At 38.3% G+C, this 20,207-nt stretch overlaps 1 pseudogene; it reads right to left on the minus strand.

The window, feature by feature from the left end:
- LOC143671840 (UV excision repair protein RAD23 homolog B pseudogene) overlaps positions 1-20,207 on the minus strand; it is an 84,347-nt pseudogene that overhangs the window by 37,066 nt on the left and 27,074 nt on the right.

Consider the following 20,207-nt stretch of genomic DNA (forward strand, 5'->3'; position numbering starts at 1 on the left):
ATAGAACACTACACCGTACAACAGCAGGATACATCTTTTTCTCAAGTGCTCATGGATTATTCTCAAAGATAGACCATTTGCTGGGTCACAAAGCAAGTCTCAATAAATTTAAAAAGATTGAAATCATACAAATCACTTTCCCAGATCTTAAAGGAATGAAGTTGGAAATCAATAATAGGCAGAGTGCCAGAAAACTCACAAATATATAGAGGCTCAGCACCACACTCTTAAACAACCAGTGTGTCAAGGAAGAAATTACAAGAGAAATCAGTAAATATCTCGAGGCAAATGAAAATGAAAACATGACATCAAAATTTACGTGATGCAGCAAAGGCAGTGCTAAGAGGGAAATTTATTGCCCTAAATGCCTATATCAAAAAAGAAGAAAGGGCAAAAATTGAGGAATTAACTGTCCACTTGGAAGAACTAGAAAAAGATCAGTAAAGTAACCCCAAAGCAAGGAAAGGAAGGAAATAATGAAGTTTAGAGCAGAAATAAATTAAACTGAAAGCATGAAAACACTTGAGTAAATCAATGAAACCAGAAGTTGATTCTATGAGAAAATCCATAAACTTGATGAGCCCTTAGCAAGGTCGAAAAAAGAAGAAAAGAGAGGATGTAAATAAATAAAATCAGAAATGGAAGAGGAGACATAACCAATGACCCCACAGAAATAAAGGAAGTAAAGAGAGGATACTATGAACAACTTTATACTAATAAATTCGACAATGTAGATGAAATAGACAACTTTCTAGAAAGGTAAGAACAACCACCATTGACTCGAGAAGAAATAGACGACCATAACAAACCAATGACAATTAAAGAAATTGAGTGTGTCATCAAGAAGGTCCCCCAAAAGATGGCCTCACTTGTGAATTTTACCAAACATTCCAGAAAGAATTAGTACCAATCCTGCTGAAACTCTTCAAAAAAATTGAAGAGGAGGGAAAGCTACCTAACTCATTCTATGAATTCAAAATCACCCTCATACCAAAGCAAGACAAAGATATTACAAAAAAGACAAACAAAAAAACTACAGACCAATCTCTCTAGTGAATATAGATGCAAAAATCCTCAACAAAATTCTTGCAAATATAATCCAGTAGCACATTGAAAGAATTACACACCATGACCAAGTAGGATTCATCCCAGGTATGCAAGGATGGTTCAACATAAGGAAATCAATCAATGTAATACACCATATCAACAAATCAAAGCAGAAAAACCATATGGTCATCTCGATTGATGCAGAAAAGGTATTTGACAAAATTCAACATCCTTTCCTGTTGAAAACACTTCAAAGGATAGGAATAGAAGGGAACTCCCTCAACATGATAAAGGGAATATATGAAAAACCCACAGCTAACATCATCCTCATTGGTGAAAAACTGAAAACTTTCCCCCAAGATCAGGAACAAGACACAGGTGTTGACTATCACCACTGTTATTCAACATTATGTTGGAAGTTCTAGCCAGAGAAATTAGACAAGAAAAAGAAATAGAAGACATCAAAATTGGAAAGGAAGAATTAAAACTCTCACTGTTTGCAGATGATACGATACTGTGTGTAAAAAACCCTGAAAAATCCACAGCAAAACTACTAGAGCTAATAAATGAGCACAGCAAAGTGGCAGGTTACAAGATCAACTCTCAAAAATCTATAGTGTTTCTATACACTACTAATGAACAATCTGAAGGGGAAATCAAGAAAAAAATCCATTTATGTGTTAGTTAGATTCAGTTGTCAACTTGGCCAGGTGAGCATACCTAGTCTTGTTACTGTGAACATAAGTCAATGGTACATGAACCTCATCTGTTGCTAATTACATCTGCAGTCGGCCAGGAGGTGTGTCTGCTGCAATGAGTGACATTTGACTTAATTGGCTGGTGCTTAAATGAGAGATCGCAATGTAGCACAGCTAAGTAGCTTGGCATTCCTCAGCTCAGCACTTGCAGCTCAGCCCAGGCCTTTGGAGGTGCAGAAAGAAGTCACCCCGGGGAAAGTTGTTAGAACCCAGGGACCTGGAGAGAAGACCAGCAGAGACCATCCTGTGCCTTCCACATAAGAAAGAACCTCAGTGGAAAGTTAGCTGCCTTTCCTCTGAAGAACCAACAAAATAAATCCCCTTTTATTAAAAACCAGTCAGTCTCTGGTGTGTTGCATTCTGGTAGGTAGCAAACTAGAACAATTTACTATTGCTACCAAAAGAATAAAGTATTTAGGAATAAATTTAACTAAAGAGACAAAAGACCTCTGGAAAGAAAATTTACAAGAAATCACAGAAGACCTAAATAAATGGAAGGACATACCATGTTCATGAATTAGAAGACTAAATATAGTTAAGCTTACAATTCTACCTAAATTGATTTACAGATTCAATGCAATATCAATTAAAATTCGAACAACTTACTTTTCAGAAATAGAAAAACCAATAACCAAATTTATCTGGAAGGTCAGGGTGCCTCGAATAGCTAAAAGTATCCTGAGAAAGAAAAATGAAGTTGGAGGTCTCACGCTACCTGACATTAAGGTGTATTATGAAGCTACAGTGGTCAAAACAGCATGGTACTGGCATAAAGATAGATGTACTGACCAATGGAATCGAATAGCATGTTCAAATCTAGACCCTCCCATTTATGGACAATTTATCTTTGATAAGGCAGTCAAACCAACTCACCTGGGACAGAGCAGTCTCTTCAATAAATGGTGCCTATAGAACTGGATATCCATATGCAAAAGAATGAAAGAGGATCCATATCTCACACCCTATACAAAAATTAACTCAAAATGGATCAAAGACCCAAACTTAGATCTAAGACCACAAAACTGTTAGAAGAAAATGTAGGGAAATATCTTATAAATCTTATAATAGGAGACGGTTTCCTAGACCTTACACCCAAAGCATGAGCATTGAAGAAATAAATAAATAAATGGGAACTCCTCAAAATTAAACACGATGGTGCATCAAAGAACTTCATCAATATATTAAAAAGATAGCCTACACAATGGGAGACAATATTTGGAAACAATATATCAGATGAAGGTCTAGTATCCAGAATATATAAAGAGATTGCTCAACTCAACAACAAAAACACAGACAACCCAATTGCAAAATGGACAAAAGACTTGAACAGATACTTCTCAGAAGAGGAATCACAAATGGCCAAAAGGCACATGAAAAGATGTTCAACTTCTCTGGCTATTAGGGAAAGGCAAATCGAAAACACAATGAGATATCATCTCACACCCACCAGAATGGCCATTATCAATAAAACAGAAAATGACAAGTGCTGGAGAGGATGTGGAGAAAAAGGCACACTTATCCACTGTTGGTGGGAATGCCAAATGGTACAACTGCTGTGGAAGGCAGATTAGTGATTCCTCAGGAAGCTAAGTATAGAATTGCCATATGACCCAGCAATACCATTGCTAGGTATCTATTCAGAGGACACGAGGGCTGTGGTATTTAGATTCAGTTGTCAACTTGGCCAGGTGAAGGCACCTAGTTTTGTTGCTGCAGACATGAGCCAATGGTACGTGAACCTCATCTGTTGCTGATTACATCTGCAGTTGGCTAGGAGGCGTGCCTGTGGCAATGAATGATGTTTGACTTAATTGGCTGGTGCTTAAATGAGAGAGCGCAACGTAGCACTGCCCAAGCAGCTTGACATACCTCATCTCATCACTCGCAGCTCAGCCTGGGCCTTGGAGATGCAGTAAGGAATCACCCGGGGAAAGTTGGTGGAACCCAGAAGCCTGGAGAGAAGGCCAGCATAGATTACCCTGAACCTTCCCATGTAAGAAAGACCCTCAGATGAAAGTTAGCTGCCTTTCCTCTGAAGAACTAACAAAATAAATCCCCTTTTATTAAAAGCCAATCTGTCTGTAGTGTGTTGCATTCTGGCAGTTAGCAAACTAGAACAAGGGCAAAGACATAAATGGACATTTGCACCCAAATTTTATAGCAGCATTATTTACAATTTCAAAGAGATGGAAACAGCCCCCAAAGTTCATCAACAGACAAGTGGCTAAACAAGCTGTGGTATATACATATGATGGAATATTATGCAACTGTAAGAAAGAATAAAGTTATGAAGTATGTAACAACATGAATGGACCTTAAGGGCATTATGCTGAGTGAGATTGGCCAGAAACAAAAGGACAAATACTGTATGGTCTCACTGATAAGAACTGACATTAGTGAATAAACTTGGAGAATTTCACTGGTAACAGGGACCATCAGGAGATAGAAATAGGATAAGATATTGATTGTAATTGTAATTGGAGCTGAAGGGATACAGATTATGCAACAGGTCTGATTTTAAAAACTCAGGAAAGGATAGCAAAATACCCCTAAGTGTAATACAATTATGTTAGAACAGTGAATGAAGCTGAATGTGAGAATAATAGAGGGAGGAGTGTTGGGGGCACAATGAAATCAGAAAGAAAGATAGATGATAAAGACTGAGATGGTATAATCTAGGAATGCCTAGAGTGTATAATGATAGTGACTAAATGTACAAATTTTAAAATGTTTTTACACTAGGAAGAGCAAAGGAATGTCATTACTGCAGTCTGTTGAAAATGGATGGTAATTAATATTTAAAAATTGTACCTTGTGTGTGAGACTAAAGCAAAAAATGTTTATTTGGTACAAAATTTATATTTTCACTAGTGCAGTTCCTAATATAACTTATGTGAACAGCTTAATTGAACACCATAAGTAAATGGAACCTTGAATAAGGAATCAGATTTTGTAGGTTTGTCCAGAGTGATACCCCAATAAATCCCAGAGTCATTTGAACAGTGAGTAAAAACGTATTTGTAAAGTCCCCTTGAGAGAATGATGAGAATGGGGGAAAATTCATCTTTCCCAAGTGGAGAATTCTTGATATTCTCATAAGCAGTGGGGACAAAAAAAGCAATAGGCTGAGTCCCCAATCTTGGGGTTTGTTCATATAAAACTTAACCCCACAAGGGATAGGCTAAGCCTACTTAAAATTGGTCCTAAGAGTCATCCCAAATAGAACCTCTTTTGTTGCTCAGATGTGGCCTCTCTCTCCAGCCAACACAATAACAAACTCACCGCCCTCCCCCTGGCTAGGTGGGACATGATTCCCAGGGGTATGGACCTTCCTGGTAATGTGGGACAGAAATCCTAGAATGAGATGAGACTCAGCATCAAGGGATTGAGAAAACCTTCTCGACCAAAAGGGGAAGAGTGAAATGAGACAAAATAAAGTGTCAATAGCTGAGAGATTTCAAACAGAGTTGAGAGGTTATCCTGGAGGTTATTCTTATGCAGTAAATAGAAATCACCTCATTAGTCAAGATGTAATGGAGAGGCTGAAGGGAATTGCCTGAAAATGTAGAGCTGTGTTCCAGTAGCTATGTTTCTTGAAGATGATTGTATAATGGTACAGCTTCCACAATGTGACTGTGTGATTGTGAAAACCTTATGTCTGATGCTCCTTTTATCTACCTTATCAACAGATGAGTAAAACATACAACATAAAAATAAATAACGTGGGAACAAGTGTTAAAATAAATTTAGTAGATTGAAACACTAATGATCAATGAAAGGGAGGGGTAAGGTGTATGGTATGTATGAATTTTTTTCTGTTGTCTTTTTATTTCTTTTTCCGAATTCATGCAAATGTTCTAAAAAATGATCATGATGATGATGAATATGCAACTATGTGATGATACTGTGAATTACTGATTATATATTTAGAACGGAATGATCATATGTTAAGAATGTTTTTGTTTGTTTGTTGTTATTTTTTTAATAAAAAAATCCATATATACAAAAAAGCAATAAATTTCAGAGCACAATGCAACTATCAGTTGTAGAACAATTGCACAGTTTGGTATTCATTTCAATTCTCCTAATTTAGGTTTTTACTTCTAGCTGCTCTAAGATACTGGAGACTGAAAGAAATATAAATATGGTGATTCAGCAATCATACTCATTTATTAAACCCTACCTTCTCTATAACTTCACCACTACATTTGATCACTCTCCCACTTTCTAGGGGAATTTTGGCTATGTCCATTCTAACCTTTTCATGTTGGAAGGGGTTGTTAATAATATGTGTTAGGGAAAAGAAACTAGCTGATATTCTTTAGAGCCTGGCCCCTCTGGGTTCCAGGACCTATTTGGTCCAGGGACCTATCTGGAGAATGTAGATTCTGGAAAGTAATCATAGTGCATGGATCCTTTTTAGAATCTCTAATAGAGGCCCAGGTGTTATTTAGGTTTGACAGGAATGGTTTTGGCTGGGCTTTGGCAAACCATGGTAGATAGCTATATCTAGCTGAGGCTTGCATAAGAGTAATTTTCAGAGTAGTCTCTCGACTCCATTTGAACTCTCTCTGCAACTGATACCTTATTTGTTACATTTTTTCCCTTTTTTGGTTAGGATGGCATTGTTGATTCCATGGTGCCAGTGTCAGATTCATCCCTGGGAATCATCTCCCATGGTGCTGTGCCAGGGATACTTTCATCCCTGGATGTCATGTCCCATGTAGGGGGTAGGGTAATGATTTCACTTGCAGAGTTGGACTTAAAGAGAGTGAGGCCACATCTGAGCAACAAAAGAGGTTCCCCAAAGTAACTCCTAGGCATACCTATAGGTAAGCTAAGCTTCTCCACTACATAGATAAGCTTCACAAGAGCAATCCTCAAGATCAAGGCTAGCCCTCCAATAACCTTTATTCTTGAAGGTGATTGAATAACTATAGGGCTTTTAAGGTGTGTCCATGTGAGTGTGAAAACCTTGTGGCTCACATTCCCTTTCTCCAGTGTATGGACAGATGAATATGAAAAAAAAAAAAGACAAAAACTTAAATAATAAGGGGGGTGGGGGAATGGGAATGGGATTGTCAAAAATACATTGTGATGATAAATGTGCAGCTATTTGATGATACTGTGAACCACTTTTGTACACTATGGATGATTATATGGTATGTGAATATATCATATATCTCAATAAAATTGCTAAAAACGTGAACACATAAATACAAAATGTCAAAGTCTGACTATGAAAGAACCATTCTCCTTCAGTGGACACAAAATATTGATTTGTGTTCACAAAAAGACAAACAGAAAATCTAATCAAACAAGATTCTCTGTTTTTCATCCAACAGAGACTAGACCTCCACCATCCATCAAACATAAATCACAAAATGGTCAGGCAGGCAAAACAAATTCCCAGTCATTGCTGCCACCAAAATGGAATAACTTTTTTGTTCTGTGTAAACATGAAACAAAAATCAGCAGAGAAGGGGTGAAAACTTAGACAAACAGTGTGCTGGCTTGAAAGGATGTATGTATGCTAGAAAAGCCATGATTTAATCAAAATCCCATTTCATAAAGGTAGAATAATCCCTATTCAATACTGTATGTTTGAAATGTAATCAGATCATCTCCCTGGAGATGTGATTTAATCAAGAGTGGTTGTTAAACTGAATTAGGTCATGACATGACTCTACCCATTTGGGTGGGTCTTGAAAAGTTTCTCGAGTCCCATAAAAGCAGAAACATTTTGGAGAATAAGAGAGATCCGGAGAGAGCAGAGAATGCCACAGCACCATGAAGCAGAGAGTCTACCAACTGGCGACCTTTGGAGATGAAGAAGGAAAATGCCTCCCAGGGAGCTTCATGAAACAGAAAGCTAGCATATGGTGCTGTGTTCACAATGAACCCTTTCAGCTGAGAGAGAGAAGCCCTGACTATGTTTGCCATGTGCCTTCTCACTTGAGAGAGAAACCCTGAACTTCATTGGCCTTCTTGAACCAAGGTATCCTTCCCTGGATGCCTTAGATTGGACATTTCTATAAACTTGTTTTAATAAGGACATTTTCTCGGCCTTAGAAGCTGTAAACTAGCAACTTATTAAATTCCCCTTTTTAAAAGTCATTCCATTTCTAGTATATTGCATTCTGCCTGCTAGAGAACTAGAATAAACAGAATCACCAAAGTTAAAGTTCTATGGCTCCTTGGAATTCACTCTGATAACCAAGAAAAATGTGCTTGGGCTTAAATGGATGATGAGGTACATTTCTTAAGTAATGACTTTCACTTGTCTCTATCAGGTGAGTCAATCTAGGCATCTCTGTGGACCTTACAAAACTGCTAATGTATAATTTTCAAACAGGTAAAATCACAACTCTTGAGCAAATATATAATGAACACATGTCAAATATTTTATTTAATTCATTAATTAATTAGGGAACCAAGAAGATATCATGACTGGTTCAAATGCCATATTAAAATAGAAGTTATTGTTAGGAAGATAACATTGCTGGTTAGATACAAGACTAGGTAATTGCCAAAGGGCCATAAACCTTTGGAGTTATCTGTCCACTTAGAAATAATTTGCTTCTCTACTCGACAAAAATCTTCATTTTCAACATCACTAAATCTGAAATCTTAAATAAATAAAAATAGTGAGTTTAACAAATTATTTTCCTGGTTCATCTAGACTAGGGGTTGGGAAATGATACGCGTGAGTTGAATTTGGCCATGATTATTTGTTTATGTAAGATAAATGGCTACTTTTGCACTATAGTGGAAGAATTGAGTAGCTGCAAAAGAGACCATATGGCCTACAAAGCTGGCCCTTTGCATAAAGTTTGTTCACTATTGCCCTACACAATACATGAATAGACTTTACCACGTTTTGATTTTGAAAGTATGTACCGCTCCTTCTTCATTATTTCTAAGTTTTGGATGATTTTTCCCACTACTGCCCTAATTTTGCCTTGGTGAAAAATGCTCTCTTCCTCTTTTGTGTTCATGTATTTTTTTTTTTAACTTTTTTTATTGTGTAGTATAACATATATACAAAGCAAAGAAAAAAAGAAGCAATAGTTTTCAAAGCACTCTTCAACAAGTGGTTACAGGACAGATCCCAGGGTTTGTCATGGGCTGCCATATGATCCTCTTGTATTTTCCCTTCTAGCTGTTCCAGAGTATAGGAGACTAGAGGACTTAAATACTTTTTTATCATCACAATCGACATTTTTTCCTTCTTTTATGGTGAACAATGACATATATACAAAAAAGCTATAAATTTAAAAGCACAGCACAATTAGTTGTCAAACATATTTCAGACTTTGGTATGGGTTACAATTTGACAATTTTAGGTTTTTACTTCTAGCTCCTCCAAAGTACTGGAGACAAAAAGAGATATCAATTTAATGATCCAACATTCATATTCATTTGTTAAGTCCTATCTTCTATGTATAATTACACCATCACCTTTGAGGTTTCCATACTTCTCTTTGGGGTTGTTTGGGCTATGGCTATTCTAACTTTTTGATATAGGAAGGGTCTATCATTAATATGGGGTAGGAGTTGGAACTATCTGTTGTTCTGGAGAGGCTGGCTAGGTTTCAGGACTTATCTGGACCAGGGATCCATCTGGAGGTTGTAGGTTTCTGGAAAGTTACTCTAGTGCCTAGAACCCTTGTGGAATCTTATATATTGCCCTAGGTGTTCTTTAGGATTGGCTGGAATGGTCCTGGTTGGGGATTGGCAGGTTATGATAGGTAGCAAGGTCTAACTGAAGCTTGCATAAGAACAATCTCCAGAGAAGCCTCTCAACTCTATTTGAACTCTCTCTGCCACTGATACTTTATTAATTACACATCCATTCACCCTTTTGATTTGGATGTAATTGTTGATCCCACGGTGCCCAGTCTAGATTTATTCCTGGGAGTCTTATCCCACATCCCTGGATGTCATGTCCCGTGTAGGGGAGAGGGAAATTCTTTCACTTCCAGAATTGGGCTTAGAGAGACTGAGGCCACATCTGAGCAACAAACAGAGGTCCTACAGAAGTAATTCTTAGGCATGCCTAAAGGTAGTCTAAGCTTATTTGCTACCTACATAAGCTTCAGAAGAGTAAGCCTCATGATCAACGGCATGGCCTATTGATTTGGGTATCCCTAAAGTTTGACAAAGTATCGGAGGATTCCATGATAGTAAGGTTTAATAATTTCATAGTCTTTCTCCCCTCCCTCAGGAGACTTTGCCAATACTTTTTGATTATCTGCTTAATATACTCTGGGACATTTCCAGGCATTACAATAATCTATGCAGGATTAAAGAACCTCTTTCTTATTCTGTGCTTCCTGTGTTTCAGTTGTTCAAATGAGCTATACAGATAGGTTGAATTAGATTATGTACTACAGAAAATTTCAGTTCTAGATCATATAAACCTGTCTTCCCTTGGTCTCAAAGAGTATGTGTGGTTCTAAAATATACACACTGTCTTCCTTACCCCTATGTTCTGAATTACACTAACCACAACCTGTTCAGCTTCATTCTTACCTCTAAAAATCAGGTTATGTATGTAAAACAGCCTCCCAAATTCCAGAAAATAATAACCACCACTCCAGGCTTAATATGTCTGTTCTAAAAACTTACAATCTAAGCCCTTGTTTTCTTATAAGCATTTTCTAAATGTGACCATACCGTTGTTTTTTTTTTGTTTGTTTCTGTCCTATTTTGTCTCACCAAATGTCCCACATGTTCATTCACATCAATACATGCCTTATGACATTGTTCCTTTTTGTAGCAACAAAACCTTTGTTCATAAGTATACGCCATCGTTTGCCAATCTTCTTCTCTGTTAATGCCTTCTTCAGCCACCTGCACTCATGGGGCATCATGTGGCGGGCACAAAGTCCACAGTTCATCCACATTATCAACTTTAGATAATTTCATTGTTTCCAAGTGTCAGAAAACCAATAAACACACCTCACCAAATAGGAAATCTAAACCTCCTCTTAACTCTTGTCCCTCACCCCATTATTTACCTCTGCTGTTGCAGTGCTGGGCTGATGTTTCTTATGAACATAACCATACACTGGACTTAAACACTCTTCATACGAGAAACATATTTTTGAAGTAATTCTTCTGAGAACTCATTCATATTTCTTGTGTGAGTCAATGGGACACGTAGGTCTATACAACCCCTTTCAATCTTGTTCATCATCAACATGGTAATATTACTTCTAGACCCACTAGAAAATCACCTTCATTCCTATCTATTCCCTTTCATTGGAGTTCAAACTCATTAGCTAATGGCTCACCCATCTCTGCCTTCTATGTATCTCTAAGTCCCCTATATACTGTGTTATAAGCCTCTGATTATACCTTTATGCTGGTCATAAAAGTGGAGTCATACAGTATCTGTCCTTTTGTGTCTGGCTAATTTCACCCAGCATTATGTCTCAAGGCTCATTCAGTTTGTCATGTGCTTCAGGACATCATTTTGTCTTACTGCTGCATAATATTCCATTGTATGTATATACCATATTTTCTTGATCCGCTCATCTGTTGATGGGCATTTGGTTTGTTTCTGTCTTTTGGCAATTGTGAATAATGCTGTTATGAACATCAGTGTGAAAGTATCTGTTTGGGTCATTGCTTTCAGCTGTACTGTGTAGATACCAAGTAGTGCTATTGCTGGGTCATATGGTGGTCTAGTTTGCCAACTGCTGGAATGCAATATACCAGAAATGGAATGGCTTTAAAAAAGGGGAATTTAATAAGTTGCTAGTTTACAGTTCTAAGGCTGAGAAAAATGTCCCAATTAAAACAAATATAGAAATGTCCAATCTAAGGCATCCAGGGAAAGATACTTGGTTCAAGAAGGCCAATGAAGTTCAGGGCTTCTCTCTCAAGAAATAAGGCACATGGCAAACATGGTCATGATTTCTCACTCATCTGGAAAGGTATGTGGTGAACACAGCATCATCTGCTAGCTTTCTCTCCAGGCTTCCTGTTTCATGAAGCTACCCAGGAAGCATTTTCCTTCTTCATCTCCAAAGGTCGCTGGCTGGTGGACTCTGCTTCTCGTTACTGTGTCATGCTGCTCTGCTCTCTCTGAATCTCCCATTTTCTCCAAAATGTTTCCTCATTTATAGAATTCCAGTAAGCTAATCAAGACCCACCCAAATGGGTGGACACATGACTCCACCTAATCCAGTTTAACAACCACACTTGATTGAATCACGTCTCCAGGGGGATGATTAGTTTCAAACATGCAATGCTGAATAGGGATTAGAAGAAATAGCTGCCTTTACAAAATGGGATTAGGATTAAAACATGTCTTTTCTAGGGTACATACATCCTTTCAAACCAGCACATTCCACCCTCTGGACCCTAAAAAAGGCACGTTTTCTCCATATACAAAATACATTCATTCCATAACAATATCAGAGAGCCTTAAACCATTTCAGTAACATTACAAATATGATACAAGGTTAAAACTAGTACAAAATCTCAAAGTTAGTTACAAGCATGGTCTGTCCTAAGGTAAAATTCTCTCCACTGGCTCTGGACCTATAAAACTCAGAACAAGTTATTTCTGCCAACATACAAAGGAAGAACAGTTATGGGATGCATATACCCATTTCCATAGGGAGGAAAGAACGCAGAGGTCACCGGACCCAAGCAGTTTTGAAAACTCTCAGGGCAAAGTCCATTAGATTTCAATGTCTGAAAGTCATTTATCTTCAGGGCTTCTGAAAGTGGCAGTCCCACCTTTTCCAAAGGCCTACACAGAGGCCTGCTTCTCTCCAAATGCAACCTTGAGGGATATTGGCGAGACCACCTTTTTCTTGGCTCCACCCTCTCCAAAGATCAAGGATGCATGGGAGCTCTCTGCCATCTCTGGGGCACATGCTCAACCCCTCCATGTGGTGGCAGTCAGGTTCTCCCCAAACCCCAAGGAATGTGCTTCACCCTTTCCAAGGCCTGAGGTGGCATAACTCTTTGACTGCAATGAGGTGAAAAGCCCATCCTCTGCCTTTGTGGCAAACTCACCCTTTCTATGGGCTTGGGTTGGCCCACTCTCCTGGCCAGAGGCTTCTTGCCTTCAGACCCCGGCCTTCATGGTTTTGCCTCTGAAGTTATTTTACCTCCAATGTGTCCCTTTTCTGAACCCCCCAGTCCAGACTGGCAGTGGCTCTGTTTATACAGGTTCCACAGCACTCTCATTGGCTTTCTATGCAGTAGCATTGAATCATGCCCATCAGACATAAGGGGTTTCCACAAATCCTTCCTGGATAATCCCATGACCAATTCTGGCTTTCTATGAAATGGCTGAATGGTTTCACATTTGGCCAAATCCTCACATGGGGCACCATTCTTTGGGGTCTTCCTTTCTGGAAGCCCAGAATTCTCCAGAACATTGATTTCTGGTTTCTTTGTACCCAAGAGTTCAGTTCTCAGCTTATCTCTTTCCTGTTGCATTTCGCTATAAGCTGCAAGGAGAAACCAGGCTGCACTTTCCACATTTAATTTGGAAATCTCTTCTGATAAATATCTAAATTCATGGCTTTTAAAATCTGCCTTCCAGCCAAAGCCACTATTTTGCCAGATTATCTGCTATTTTAAAACAAGGTTTACATTTTGTCCAGTTTGCAATAGCACATGCCTCATTTCTGTTTAAGGCCTTATCAGAAGTATCTTTATAGTCCACATTTCTACCAACAGTCTCTTCAAAGCATTATAGGCCTTCTCTATCAAGCTCCTCACAACTCCTCCAAATCATCCCCTTATCCATTTAAAAAGCCATTCCAGCATGTTTTGTATTTGCAAACAGCTGCAGCACCCCTGTACTACTCTCTGGTACCAAAATCTGTTCTAGTTTGCTAGCTGCTGGAATGCAATATACAAGAAATGGAGTGGCTTTTAAAAAGGGAAATTTAATAAGTTGCTAGTTTACAGTTCTAAGGCTGAGAAAATGTTCTAATTAAAACAAGTCTATAGAAATGTCCAATATAAGGCATCCAGGGAGAGATACCTTGATTCAAGAAGGCTGATGAAGGTCAGGGTTTCTTTCTCAAGTGAGAAGGTACATGGCAAACATGGTTAGAGTTTCTCACTCATCTGGAAAGGCATATGGTGAACACGAGATCATCTGCTTGCTTTTTCTCCTGGCTTCCTGTTTCATGAAGCTCCCCGGGAGGCATTTTCCTTCTTCATCTCCAAAGGTCACTGGCTGGTGGACTCTGCTTCTCATGGCTATGTCATTCTGCTCTGCTCTTTCCAAACCTCCCTTTCTTGAAAATGTTTCCTCTTTTATAGGATTCCAGTAAACTAATCAAGACCCACCCAAATGGGTGGAGACCTGCCTCCACCTAATCCAGTTTAACAACCACTCTTGATTAAATCACACCTCAAAGGAGATGATCTAATTACAGTTTCAAGCATACAATGTTGAATAGGGATTAGAAGAAACGGCTGCCTCTACAAAATGGGATTAGGATTAAACATGGCTTTTCTAGGTTACATACTTCCTTTCAAACAAGCACATAGGGCATCTCAATATTTTGCTTCCTAAGGAACTACCAAACAGTCTACCACAGTGGCTACCCCATTATACATTTCCATCAGCAGTGCATAAGTGTCCCAGTTTCTCCACATCCTCTCCAACATGCGTAGTTTCCCGTTTGTTAAACAGCAGCCATTCTTATAGGTGTGAGGTGGTATTCGTCATTGTATTGATCTGCATTTCCCTTATAGCCAATGAAAATGAGCATCTCTTCATGTGCTTTTGAGCCACCTGTATTTGCTCTTAAAAATAATGTCTATTTTTATCTTTAGCATATTTTATAAATGGATTGTTTGTTTTTTCGTTGTTGAGTTGCGTGATTTCTTTGTGTATGCAGGAAATCAAACCTTTGTCTTATATGTGAATTCCAAATATTTTCTCCCATTGAGTTGTCTGCCTCTTCACCATTTTAACAAAGTCTTTTGAAGTGCAGAAGCATTTGATTTTGAGGAGTTCTCATTTATCTATTTTTTCTTTTGTTGCTTGTGCTTTGGGTAAAAACTTTAGGAAGCTGCCTCCCAAGGTCTTGAAGATGTTTCTCTACATTTTCTTCTAGAAGCTTTATGGTGCTAGTTCTTATATTTAGGTGTTTGGTCTACTTTGAGTTAATTTTTGTGTCACTGTAAGACAGGGGTCCTCTTTCTTCTCTAGGCTATAGATATCCAGTTCTTCCATGCCCAATTATTGAAAAGATTATTTTGTGCCAGTTTAGAGGATTTGGAGGACTTATCAAAAAGCAGTTGACCATAGATTTGGTGGTCTATTTCTGCACTCTTGATTCCATTGGTCAGTGCTTCTGTCTTTGTGCAAGTACCATGCTGTTTTGACCACTGTGGCTTTATACTATGTTTTAAAGTGAGGGAGTGTTAATACTCCCACTTCATTCTTCTTTTTTAGGATGCTTCTAGCTATTCAGGGTCTCTTTCCCTTCCACATGAATTTAGTAGTTAACGTTTCCAAATCTCGAAAGCAGCGGTTGTTGGAATTTTGATTGGTACTGTGTTGAATCTGTAGATCAATTTGGGGAGAGTCTACCTCTTAACTATATTTAGCCTTCCTATTCATGAACAGGGAATGTCTTTCCACATATTTGGATCTCCTTTGATTTCTTTTAGCAATGCATATAGTTTCCTGTGTACAAGTCCTTTACGTCCCAGTTAAGTTCATTCCTAAGTATTTGATTCTTTTAGTTGCTATTTTGAAAGGATTTTTTCCTTAGCTGACTCCTCAGCTAGCTCATTGCTTGTGTATAGAAATGTTACTGATTTTTGCACATTAATTTTATATTCCACCACCTTGCTCAATTTGTTTATTAGCTTAAGTAACTTTGCTGTAGCTTTCTCAGAACTTCCAAGGATAGTACCATATCATCTGCAAATTATGAGAGTTTTACTTCTTCCTTTCCAATTTTGATGTCTTTTATTTCTTTGTTCTGTCTGATTGTTCTAGCTAGAACTTCTAGCACAATGTTGAATAATAGTGGTGGCAGTAGGCATCCTTGTCTCATCCCTGATATTAGGGGTAAGGCTTTTAATTTCTCTCCATTGAGTACAATGCTCGCTATTGTTTTTTTTTATATGTATATATTTCCTTTATCATATTGCAATAATTATTTTTGATTCTTATCTTTTGGATTGTTTTTATCAGGAAAGGATACCGAATTTTGTCAAATATCTTTTCAGCACCAATTGAGATGGTCATGTGATTTTTCTGTTTTGATTTGTTAATGTGCTCTATTACATTAATTGATTTTCTTGTGTCAAACCATCTTTGCATTCGTGGCATAAACCCTACTTACTCATGGTGTATAATTCTCCTGAAGTGTTGCTGGATTCGATTTGCAAGTATTTTGATGAGAATTTTTGCATCTATGTTCATTAAGGAAATTGGCCTATAGTTTTCCTTTCTTATAGCATTTTTACTCAGTTTTGGTATTAAAATGATATTAGCCTCATAAAATGAGTTAAGTAGAGTTCCTCTTTTCTCAATTTTTTGGAAAGGTTTGAGCAGAATTGGTGTTAGTTCTTTGCAAAATGTTTAATAAAATTCCCCTGTGAAGCCATATGGCCCTAGGCTTTTCTTTGTAGGAAGATTTTTGATGACTGATTGAATCACTTTACTTGTGATTGACTTGTTGAGATCTTCTATTGCTTCCTGAGTCAGTGTAGTTTGTTCCTGTGTTTTCAGGAATTTGTCCATTTCATCTAAGTTGTCGAGTTTGTTGTTGTATAGATGTTCACAGTATCCTTTTATGATTTATTTTATTTCTTCAGGGTCTGTGGTAACACACCCCTTCTCAAGTCTGACTTTGTTTATTTGCATCCTTCCTCTATTTTTTCTTCATCAGTCTTGCTAGTGTCCTATCAATGTTATTCATTTTCTCTAAGAACCAACTTCTGGTTTTATTGACTCTTTCTTTTGTTCTCCCATTCATTTATCTGTGCTTTAATCTTTGTTATTTCTCTTCTTCTATTTGCTTTGGGGTTAGTTTGCTGTTCTTTCTCAAGTTCCTCCAGGTGTGCTCTTAAGTCTAGATTTTTGCTCTTTCTTGTTTTTTGATATAGGCATTTAAGGCAATAATTTTTCCTCTCAGCACAGCTTTGGCTGCATCCCATAAGTTATGATAAGTTGTATTCTCATTTTCCTTCATTTCCAGATAGCTACTGATTTCTCTAGCGATTTCTTCTTTGACCCACTGGTTGTTTGAGTGTGTTATTTAATCTCCATATATTTTTTAATTTTCTCATTCTTTGGTGATTATTGAGATCCAGCTGCATCCCATTGTGATCAGAGAAAGTATTTGAATAATTTTCAGTGTTTTTAAATTATAAAGACCTGTTTTGTGTCCCAGTACATGATCTATCCTGGAGAACATTCCATGAGCACTAGAGAAGAATGCATATCCTTGTGCTTTTGGAGTGCAATGACCTATATATGTCTGTTAGGTCTAATTCATTTATCAAGCTTTTAAATTTCTCTATTTCCTTGTTGATCTTCTGTCTGGTTGTTCTATCTATAGAGGAGAGCAGTGTATTGAAGTCTTCTACTATTATTGTTGAAAGGTCTATTGCTCCCTTCAGTTTTGCCAATGTCTGTCTCATGTACTTTGGAACTCCTTGATTGGGAACAAAAACATTTATGATTGTTATATCTTCTTGGTGAATTGACTGTTTAATTAGTATACAGTGTCCCTCTTTGTCTCTAGTGATACGTTTACATCTAAAGTCTATTTTGTTTGACATTAGTACTCTTGCTTTCTTTTGGTTATGACTTGCACGGAAAATCTTTTCCATTCTTTCAGTTGCAATCTATTTGTATACTTGTGTCTAAGATATGTCTCTTGTAAGCAGCATATACCTGAATTATGTTTCTTAATCCATTTTGCCAATCTGTATCTTTTCTTTGGTAAGTGTAGTCCGTTAACATTGAAAGTTATTACTGAAAAAGTGGTTCCTGATCCCACCAACTTAACTTATTTATTCTATTTTTCAGATTTATATATTATTTTCCCTCTTTCTCTTTGTATTCTTTAAATTACCCTTAATGGTACTCTTCAATTCTGTACCCTCCTTCAGACCGCCCTCTCCTGTCTTTTTTTTTAGCTGGCAGAACTCCTTTTAGTATTTCTTGTAGGGCTGGTCTCTTGTTGACAAATTCTTTCAGGATTTCTTTGTCTGAAAACTTTAATCTCCCCCTCAATTTTGAATGGAATTTGCCTGGGTACAGAATCTTTGGCTGGAAGTCTTTCTCTTTCAGGATCTTGAATATATCATATCTCTGCTTTCTTGCCTCCAGGGTGCTAGTTGAGTAGTCTGAACTCAGTCTTATTTGATTTCCCTTGTATGAAGTAGATTTTTTTCTCTCGCTGCTTTAAAGATTTTCTGCTTCTCCTCAACATTTGAAAGACTGATTAGTATGTTCCTTGGGGAAGGCCTATTTGGATTTATTCTGTTTGGAGTTCGTTGGGTTTCTTTGACTTGTATGTTTATTTCCTTTATGTGGGCTGGGAAGTTTTTCCCCATTATATCTTCAACTAGTATTCCAAGCCCTTTACTCCTCTTTTCTCCTTCTGGGACACCAATGACTCTCATATTTGTGCTCTTTGTTTTGTCTATCATTTCCCTGAGTTCACATTCAATTATTTCCATCTTTTTTGCCATTTGCTGTTCTGAGTCTTTCAAGTCAGTTATCTTGTCCTCTATATCACTTATTCTTTCTTCTGTCTCTTCAAATCTGGTGTTGTGTTCCTCTAGTATGTTTTTTATTTGGTCAACAAAGTCTTTAATCTCTGTGATTTCCACTATTTTTCTATTTATTCTTTCAAATACCTCTTTGTGCTCTTTTAGTGTCTTATTGAATTCCTTTATGTCATTTGCTATCCCACTTATTTTGTTAAGTAGAATTGTATGAACATCTTTGATTAGTTGTTCAAATGTCTGTGTCTTCTCTGGTGTTTTCATTTGGTCATTAGGCATGGCTATATCTGTATGCATTGTGATATGCTTAGTGACCTTCTGCTTTCTTTGTGGTATGTAAATATATTGATTGATTTACTTTGGGAGTTGATTTCTTTCAGTAGTCTAAGGCCTTGTGTTTGTGGGATGGCTGTACAGTAAGGAACAGGGCATGGGATGGAACACTCCATATGGTGATTTGTTTATGGGCAGGTATGGGTGTAGGTTGGGGATGTTACCCTGATGCTTGTGATTATGGGCACCCAGCAGCCAGGTATGATGTAGTTGTGCAGGTTCACTGTTCTGAGGGACTTAACCCTGGTATGCACTGGTCGCAGGCATGGGGCCCTTTGTGCGCATGTGTAGAGCTGTGGCAGCAGGTCGGTCTTATGTCTTCATGGATTGGGGGCAGATGTAACCTGCCTGCACAAGTTGGCATGTTCTCAAAGCTGGAAATTGAGTCTGAGGCCTGTGTGCATGAGCGGTTCTAGGACTGCTGCAATGTTCAGTTCCCAGAGCTGAATGATGTGTTTGGGGCCTGTGCTTATGCATGGGCCTGAGAATGCCATAAATAGATGTGCTGAGCTCAGTGAGGGCAGGGTGAGGCTGTGCAACACTATGGGTGGGGGCAGGGGTAACCTAGGTATGGAGATTAGTGTCTGCAACCTTTATGTGCTAGCAACAGCCTGTAGGGAACAGGGAGTGTAAAGTAGTGCTTGGGATGGGTGCAGGAGAGGTGAGTTGGGCTGTACTTGGGATGGGGATGTGGGGCATGTACCTGAACTGGGAGCTGGTTGGATGGGGGCGCCTGGAGTTTGGGTAATGGGAGCAAGTGACATGGTTCAGGTGCGTGGGTTGTGGGGTGAGTTGCCAATCACAGGGTTACACTGATGAGGGTAACACATCCAAGGAAAGTGGCCAGGCTTACTTCCTAGTCCCATGCTCTCACCCATACACTCCCACGGGCTCCTTGGCTCCACACCTCTGTGCCAGGTTCCAGCTTTCTACCTCTCAGTTGCACTGCCTCTGCAACCAGTGCTGCCACATGTGGTGCAGAAGGCTCTCCCAGGTCAACCACACTCCCAAATTGCTGCTTCAGTCACCCTCCTGTTCCTTCTCTGACTTTTCCATAGAACTGTGCTAATCTCGAGCCACTCTAGTTGGCCATCTCCCCAGAAGTCTCTCCTCATGCGTTTTTTTTTTCATCTCTCATGACATTGTATTAAAATCATCTTCTTTTCCATAATAGATTTAAACTTATCAAGAACCCCTCATTCATGTGTGTTTCTGCTATAGCACTTAGCAGTGTCTTGCAAATAGTTGATATTCAATACATCTTTGTTGAAATGAACTAATCAAGGATAAAATGTGAAATGTGAAAACTCTATGTATGTATTT

The sequence above is a fragment of the Tamandua tetradactyla genome, chromosome X (genome assembly GCF_023851605.1).
Source record: "Tamandua tetradactyla isolate mTamTet1 chromosome X, mTamTet1.pri, whole genome shotgun sequence".
In the NCBI taxonomy this organism is placed as follows: domain Eukaryota; kingdom Metazoa; phylum Chordata; class Mammalia; order Pilosa; family Myrmecophagidae; genus Tamandua; species Tamandua tetradactyla.